Source organism: Vigna angularis, chromosome 9, assembly GCF_016808095.1.
Source record: "Vigna angularis cultivar LongXiaoDou No.4 chromosome 9, ASM1680809v1, whole genome shotgun sequence".
NCBI classification, from domain to species: domain Eukaryota; kingdom Viridiplantae; phylum Streptophyta; class Magnoliopsida; order Fabales; family Fabaceae; genus Vigna; species Vigna angularis.
The window spans coordinates 3,971,814-3,981,669 of NC_068978.1; positions in this window are offsets into that span (position 1 = coordinate 3,971,814).

Consider the following 9,856-nt stretch of genomic DNA (forward strand, 5'->3'; position numbering starts at 1 on the left):
ACTATAATTGATTGTTCGAAATGTAATTAACGAAACCTTTTCAATTATTTTTTAAATAAAAGGTATACCTTGTTAAATTATAACATTTTTTTTGCTGATTAATTTACACATTTAGCTCGAGTATATAAAATTAGTATGTTGAATCTTTCATAATTTCTCTAATCATAGTATCTTTTTGAAGAAAAACAAAAAAGAAGAAGGGGCATGAGTATTATTTTAATCATCCACTATGATTATGATTGTAAATAAACAATGCATTTACTTCATAACAATGGAATAGAATAAGAATATTAAATTTTAAAGAAAAATATTGAGTTGATTCCACGCAGAGAAGGAATATACTAATAGATGGCTTCAAATACCAATAATTTATGGTTTATAATATTTTTTCACATTCTTCTTTTCTTCTCCACCACGTCTCCTCTCACTTTCTTAATCTAAGATCTAGCTTTTCAATATTCTTATAAAGAAAATATATCATACATATATTAAATTAAATATTTAAAATAATCACGGTGTTGAGAATCACGATAAGTTAATTTTTTTTATGAGTGTTATTGTATCATGTAACATTTAAAACTTGATAGTAATCATTTTAATATAATATAATATCCGAACTTCCTAAAAAACAAAATATTTTTAAATTAAAGATATGAGTTTTATTAAGAATATAAATTTTAAATATTTCACCTAATTTTTAATAAAAAAGAGTAATAGAATATTAAAGTCTCAAACTTATGATTCTACTATTAGTTGTAAAAATAAAAACTGAAATCTTAAATTTATGATTATAGTACTGTATATATAATAATTATATTTTAAAATTAATTATATAAAATATATACTGTGTTTGTTTTTTTTTATTCTTTGTATTTTTATATTCTAAAAGTTAATTTGGTGAAAAATCATATTTTTGTTACTATATTTCTAATACGAGATATGCCAGGATATTTCTTTTCATATTAGCCACTTGTATTTTATTTTTCTTAATTTTTAATATTTTATTTTAATTTTAGTTTTAGTTTTTCTTTTACTTTAGTTTTTGAAAACTTTCTACATTTAAAAAATAGTAACATCTCATTTAATAATATAAAACTATTAAATAAAACATTATAAAATATATAAAATAAAAGAAATAGCGAAACATATATACATAATATAATAATATAGTTATCATGAAATAATAAACATAATAATAAAACATATACAAATAAACTTAAGAGAACAAAAATTTTCAAAAACTAACTCATAAAAAAAATCACCACATGTTATAGAAATAACATCATCACTTTCCTCCATAAACACATTACCATTTACTTCCTCATATGCTCAAGTAAATAGGTGATAATTGTTAAAGAGATAAACAAACACAAAATATATAGATGGACAAGCTACTATACAAAATAGTTACTAAAGAAGTCATGTTATATATACAATTTAAGCACATATAAATACAATTGATGCATATTCATATAAGACAAATGACTCTAAACTCAATTATTTAAATACATGTCATTAACATAAGAATTCATTAGAGACATGCATTTGTGGTGGTCTTTACTACTTTGTAGTGGTCTCTACTACTTTGTAGAGTCATAATCAAAGGAAGTCAAGATATCATAACCAATATTCTAATTTGATGAGGGGTCATATTATAAATATTAATGTTTTAAAAAAAATAACCAACAAAAGTTACATAAAACAGTTATAGTTCCATATTTTAAAGGGGATTTCTTTCTCTTTATCCCTATTAAAAGAGAAACTTAAGAGAAAAGTTAAAGTGCTCTATAATTGGAAGATCAAATATCTTTGATCAACATTGTTTCTAATTACCAATAAAGGTGTTTATTTACTGCTCTATAAGGTATTGGAGAGATTACTCAATTAGTTGAAATGTTCAATTGCTTATTTGTTATTGGTATGTATAAGTGGATAATCTAACAATCTCACAATAAGATGCTCAGCAGCATTTATGGCATTTAGGATCGAACTTTTCATAAAAGTGGTATTCATCAGTGTCCTCTGCTATTGCTTATTGTTGTATGAGATGTCAGCAATTGCATTTTGTGATGAATTTGTTCAATTAATCAAATTGATACTCCTCTCTTAATACATTGGTTGAAAGAGTTTTAAAACGTAGGAACTCTTACTAATTTTCTTAATTATTCAAATTCTAAATTTCCTCAATCAACACAAAATCAAACAAAATCAATCAATAAAACTCGCACAACATAGGTCAAGACTAGCTTTCCTTTACTTAACTAAGCAGCTCACAAGACTCTGAATTGTGAAAATTTCTCCTAACTTGCAAGGTATCCTTCTCTAAGCGTAGAGACAACATCAAGACGATATGACCATATCAACAAAGATATTGAAATTCACACAAACACATAAAAATATGAAAAAACTAACTTACAACCAAAATTAAACAAAGAATATGAAAAAAGAGACTCAAAACTAACTTACCCCAATAAAAAAAGTATAAATAAACTCGTCAAAATAATCACCTTTACCATCTTAAATCTTAAATTAAATAAAAACTGATAACTTCTAAAAAAAATAAAAGAAATCATGTATTTTAAAATAATAAAATTCAATTTATAAAACTTCCATTTTATATAAATCATTTTAATATTAAATTTTACTGTTTTTAAATAAACGTCCACACTAAAATACTATTTTTTAAATCTCACTATGACGATGGTGTCACTTGGTTCAAAATTTTACTACAATCTACCGTCTATGAAAAGATAAAATAAAACAAAGTAAGGAATAAAATTTTACTAAAAAATCGGGAAAACAAATGATAACAGTAGTATTCACATCTATCTATAAAATTTAGGAAGCAATTAATTTTTTTTGTTAATATTAGTCATAACTATAATAATTATGATACAGTTTTCATTGTCATGATTTTCAATATATTTAATTTTGTTTAATAAACATTGTGAAAAATTAATTTTTATTTAATCCAAATCTTTTTTTTCTTTATTTGTGCACGTGTTTCTTGTGGAATCCCCACATATAAATCCAAACTAGAGCTGTCAAAATGGGCCACGGGCCACCCGACCCGACCCACCACGGGTTGGTCACTTAGTGAGTCAACTCAATCCGGCTCATTTATTAGCGAGCCAGAAAAATTCGAACCCGGCTCGACCCACCACGGGTTGGTGGGTAAACGGGTTGACTCACTCGCTCACTTAATTACAATTTTTTTAAAATAAAAAAATTACAAACTTTCTATAATACATTATCTAAACAAATTTTACTCCTAAATTTCACTTCCAATATGGTGTTTAATTAATTTTGAAAATAAGAAACTTAAATAATTTTTTCAAGCAAAAACAAAATAATAAATATTTTTTTATAAAATTAAAATTAATTTTTAATAAAATAAAATTAGGTAGGTGGGTTGGTGGGCCAACCCGCCCCACCATGGGTTCAACCCGCATGAGCCGGGTTTAAACGAGCCGGATTGAAATCTGACTCGCATAAAAAAAATACAATTTTTTCTAACCCAACCCGGCTCAAACCCGTGGTGGACCGGATTGACTCGCGGATTGTAACCCATTTTGACAGCTCTAATCCAAACCATCTTAACTCCTCTAGGAGTTAATTGTAACAGTGAAATTATTTTAAATTGTATAATAAGAAGATTATTAAAGATAATTGTGAAATTATTTTGATTAGAGACAATTTTAAAAATGAATAAAAACTATATGTTTAATTTTCTTAAAATCAATTTATTTAATTTGACAAAAATACATGTTTTTAATCATGCATGGGAATTAACAAAAAAATTAATAACTTGATAAGGGAAACCAATTATCAAAACTCCAATAGAAAGTGATTTTAACTATAATTGGGAAATTCATTATTAGATAAGTTCTCATGTAAAAGAAAGACATAACAATTGTAATAATTTAGACTTTGGTAGAAAGACTCAATGAAATAGATATATTTTTTAATATGTGAATTATCTGCATTTAGATGATGTGAAAATTATCTGTTTTTTGATATATGATTTTGGATTTTTTTTTGGGCAGCTAGTGAATCAATTTAACGCATCAACCATAAAGTGAGGAAAAAAATCACTTAATTATAAAGGTAAATTAAAATTTTAATTCTTTAATTATTTATTATATGATGAAAATTAAAATATTTGAAACTGATTATCAAAAGTAATGTTAAAAGCAAAAAAGAAAAAAAAAACTTTAAAAGTTCATGCAAATTGAACAGTGATTGATTGGCACTTTAATTCATATTTAATTTTTAATTATGTAATCTTAATTTATATTTATTATAGTGTTAAAATACGTGCAAAATTAATTTTTATATTTAAAATAAGAATTTTGAAATCTGGTCAATTAATTTATTTAACCCACTTTGCAGTGAGTCAAACTTATAACTAATACGCTTCTAATCATACGTGGAAGTAAAATCAGATACCTATATGAGATCGATATGCAACGCAACTATGCTTTTGTTTGCAATCATATATATAATAAAAATATTTATTTGATTTTTTTAGAAATGTAACTCCTTTACATACATATGTAATAATAACTAGTTTTTATTATATATTTAATTACGATATTTGTCAATAACTATTTTTATTAAAAATATTGAACTATTGTTTTCACAAGTGAATATAAATTATTCATTTTGATTTTCATCATTTTTCTTAGAAGATTTGACTTGGAAAATGTGTGAAATCAGAGTTATGAAAGACCAGACTTAGGGTTTAAGATAAATATTTTATTATGGCTTAATACCTCTTTTTGTCCCTCTTTATAAGGGAAATATTCAAGTTCGTCCTACCTTTTTTAAAAAGTTCAATGTGGTCCCAAGTTGTGAAAAAAGTGTCCAATTTAATCCTTTTTTGTCACGGCGTTAAATATTTAACGATCCATCTGATAGCGTGGACTGATCTGTGCAACGTGGCTGTTTAGGTTTATAACGTGGCTGCATAAGGGGTAAACTTGTGATTTTCATTAAAGTCCACATCAGGTTCATCTTCCACCTCCACCAACCGTGAATTTAGGGTTTCTTCCCTCCACTCCTTTGTCCACCACGACACTCAGAGTCATGTGCCACCGTCTCCTTCTTCCTCCCCCTCTCCCTCTCCTCCCCACAAAACCCACCAGCTTTCCAAGCACGTCTCTCCCTCCCACTCCGATTCCGCCGACTCCCACCTCCATTTCCACTCCAACTCCGATGATCTCTCTCCAAAATCTTATTTCCCTGGTTATTCCATAGCAAGATCAGATTAAATGATAAAGATTAGTGTTTCGTGTTTAATGGAATGGAGATAAAGCATTTTCTTTCATGGAATTGATTAAACTTGGGATTGTAGTTGGTAAATGAATCTTATCTGATATGTTAACTCTGTTTTGTTTCTGTTCTTTTTTCGATTTTGTTTCACCGGTCTTTATCCCCGTTAAAGACCTTGCCAACTACAACGATCTCTCCATTGAGGCGTGCCTCTGAGAACGTAAATCCTGATGCTGTATCAATTTGTTTCCCGCAATGTATGCAGAACTGCGAGCGAGAAGTAGCACAAATGTTGAAAGAAACTGAGAGATCAGATATTGAACTCAAATCAGAGGCAAGAAGAAAATCATGTACTGTTTGTGGGTCCTGACAGAGTTGGCAAGAAGAAAATCCTCACTGCAAATGGTTTGCCAGAGGACCTCAGGTACCTCTCCAAGGATGTGAGAGAAGAAACCCTAAATTCAGGATTGGCGGAGGTGGAAGAAGAAGATGATGTGTCAAGCAATTTTTTTTAAAATTCAAAATTGACACGTCACCATGCCACGTAAGAGAAAAAAATGAACAACTCATCAAGTTTAGTTCAGAGGAGCAGTTTCATCGTTAAATATTTAACGTCGTGACAAAAAATAATTAAATTGGACACTTTTTTCACAACTTGGGACCACATTGAACTTTTTAAAAAAGGTAGGACGAACTTGAACATTTCCCTTATAAAGAGGGACAAAAAGAGGTATTAAGCCTTTTATTATTTCACAACATAATTCTGATTGGTCGCTAGTTGATAAGCATGTTAAACTCTATATTTTATAATGAACCAAGTTTGACAAATACGTTTTATTTTTCTTGTTCAATTGTTGTCTGCACAATTTTATTAAAGTAAAAGAAAAATAATTATAAATAAATAAATGAATAAAAACAATACTGATACATTTTTTAACTCAATAAATAAAAATATTATCAATAAAAATGAAAATTTCTATTTAAAAAAATTTAAGAAATAAAGTACATCAAAAACATATAATTAATACAATTACTGTAGGGTGGAAACTCAAAGACACTTATGTATATGGGTTCTTTTTTACAATAATATATATATATATATATATATATATATATATATATATATATATATATATATTATAATATTATAATTATACAATAAGACAATAGTAACTTTACACTGTAATAACTACTATTTATGATGTAAACTTTTTATAAAGGTAAAATTAGTATATATTATTTTATTTATTTTATTAGATGCATGATGATGGAAGAAAGAAGAATACGAGTCTCATGGGTTGAAGTCGCCTCTTAATAAACGTGGCCACATCTATCAATGTAGCTATCGACAGCTGGCAATATGACGTGGCAGTACATAGACATCTCATCTTAAACCACGTGATGTTAACTTCTCTACACCTGAAAATCAGCACCACGTGTCTTCTCTCCTTCCTATTCCTACTTTCCCACTCGCCCAAGCGCGTGGGTCCCACTTTCTTAATTATTTTCATCATGCCTACCAGTACTGTCACCTGTTCTTATCCTTCAAATAGATAAGAAATTCATCTGAAAAAAATAAATTAATTCTAAATTTGGTGTATCAATTTCAGGTTGTGTGTTTATTTGTGCTGTTTGAGAAATTAGACTATGTCTAATTTGGAAGGTAAAAGGAGAGAGAGAAAACTATGTGTGCCCGATGTTTGTGAAAACTGTTTATTGATTTGGATGAGGTATGCATGTTTTTGTTTATTGTTAACTTGTGGTGTGCATTTAGAAGAGTAGATAAAGCTTTATTCTTTGAGACATTGCATCAAACAGGTGGTGAACAGTGTGAATAGTATATGGCATCTTCAACTTGGGATGACTTTGTCCAGGTTTGAAATTACCCTAATTCAAGAAATACATTGCAATAATTGAGAAGGTGGAAAGACAAAAGAGGGAGTAACATGTCAAAACAAAACTTTTTATTGATTCTTTTGACATGATAATAATGGAGGAGTAGTGGATGATACATTATTCTTGGAGAATTTGAGATGAGAGTGAAAGAGTAATATTATGAATTCAATTATTAGGACTTAGTACTATTCAATAGAAACAAAAGAGGATTCAATTCAACCTCATCATTCATCCATCACCACATACATACTTTTCAACTACCATCAAACCCTACAAATTATGTATCATTTGGGCTACCATAAATTCAAAGTCATGTCTTTACTATACTTAATATGGATACCAACAAATAGAAAATAGAAGTTGCTTTTGCATCTTATCCCTATTCATAGATAGCCAAAACCCTAGCTATGCACTTCCTTTCTATACCAACAAATTAGTACTTTGTTTTTTCAAGGAATTTCTTGCATTAGGGTAGAATACTCAGTCCACCATTGATTATTCCCTTTCTTGTTTTAAATTATTAGTGGAAATCGTTTTGCCCAATTTTATGGTATATCACAAAGAACTTGCAAATCAATGCTCATTAAATCCATTAGAAAAACTTCTTCATTTAGGTTGTTTGGTTTTCTATTCAAAACTATGAAATGAACTTACAATATGAAACTATGACACTCTTAAATTAGGTTAACCATGTTTTGGATTGTATATTATTTTTGTAAATTGTGATTACTCTATTATATATAGAGTGAGAATATTAATAGAGATTATTTTTATTTTATTTCTTTTTCTACACATATTAATGTTTATATATGTTTATGTATATTATAAGTTTTGTACAAAGCTTTTAATCGGTATACTTGATAGTTTAATTTTTTGAAGTGTTACCATACAGTAAATTAAACCAAACACAGTATATTTCTATTGAAGTGTCGTAAAAAAAGTTTGCTATGATATTATAATTAACTTTATTATTTATTATTTTTTCTTCTTAATTGGCATTTTAACTTTCCACCTTTATAGATTTTGTAATAATTTGAAATCTTAAATTTGTTGAAGCAAATCCAACCACTGCATACAAGTAAGTGGTCTCATATAAATAGCCACAAACATTAGTGAACAGTTTTTAACATTTTATGAGTTAGCCGCCGACCTTTTGTTTGTTTGTTTTTTTTAGGAAAATAATAAGTTAATATAGATTTTTTTATAACATATTGATATTTTGATAATTAATATACTCATTATTTTTTCATTGAGTTTAAAATATGTTAACATAATAATAAATTAATGAAAAAATAACACACATACTTTATTAAAATGTTGTAAAAAAATTAGTGTCAAAATATATCTTTTATTTTATTTGTTGTTGTCTTATTAGAGTTTTCAAGTTTTTAAATTAAAAAATAAGTATGAATCTGAGTTTTATATCACAAAAATAAAATAGTTAATCACTTTATAATTAAGAATATATAAATTGATTATTTTAAAAATTTAAATTAAAAATAATGTCAATATTTTATATAGATTAGCCTAGTGAGATGAAGTGATAAGTAGTATTTAAGCAATTGAGAAGAAAAGTTTTCTTTTTCTTATTTGGGGACTTCCTTCAAATTATCTTTGTTCTGTTAGTTGTAATTTATTTAATTTATAGTTGAACAAGCTTCTATATTCATTTATGGTTGAGTGTATTAATTTTTTTATTTATTATATTTAAGAGCAGTGATTACATGAAGATGGACCCCTCCATATATGTGGTCCTGATTATTAGATATATGATTGAAAATTATAAAAAAAAAAAAAACTGTTGTGAGGATACGTGTATATATAAATAGATGGAGAAAGGAACTTGTGCAATGTGCTCCACGTGGAGTGTTTTTTTGTGATGCTTATGATTTTCTTCTTATGTTCTTTATGCTTATAAGTTACAAACACAACCCTTTATGGGACAAACTATTATTTTATTCTTTTGGCCATCACAATTTTATTGTAAGACTAGTAGATATGGTAGGAACATATAGATAATTAATTTTAATTTTTTTTTATCATACTAAAATAATTATAAATCTAACTTATTTTTGTAAAATTTATTATATATATATATATATATATATATATATATATATATATATATAATTTGATCTTACTTTTAATTGATAAAAATTTATAATATTATATATAATTCTAATAATGATAATGAAACATAAATCTATCTCAATTTAAAAATTTGACTTAAAGATTGTTTTTTTTCTTATTTATTATAATTTCGTATTGTTTATAATCTATCTCTAACCATAATGATTTCATTTTTATACAAAAAGTCAAAACCTCTTTATATTACTTAATTACACATTACATTGTTTACAATAAACACAACTCAATAGCTCTATATTTGATAAAATATATTTAGTCTCTTTTCAAGGTTTAATTTTTAACTTTTTCTAATTCATTTTTCGGTCTCTTTAATTTTAAAATACATAAGCCTTTCCCATTTAAGTATTGTTTAAATTATTTTTCATATTTATAAAACGTTAACTATAATTTTTTGGTTTTATTAAATAAAAAATATTTTTTACAATAATTATACTTAAAAATTCTAATTCTAATTAATAAATATAGGACTAATATATTTAAAAATTTATTTTTCACAATAGTTATACTTAAAACTTTTTTTCCATTGTAATTATACTTA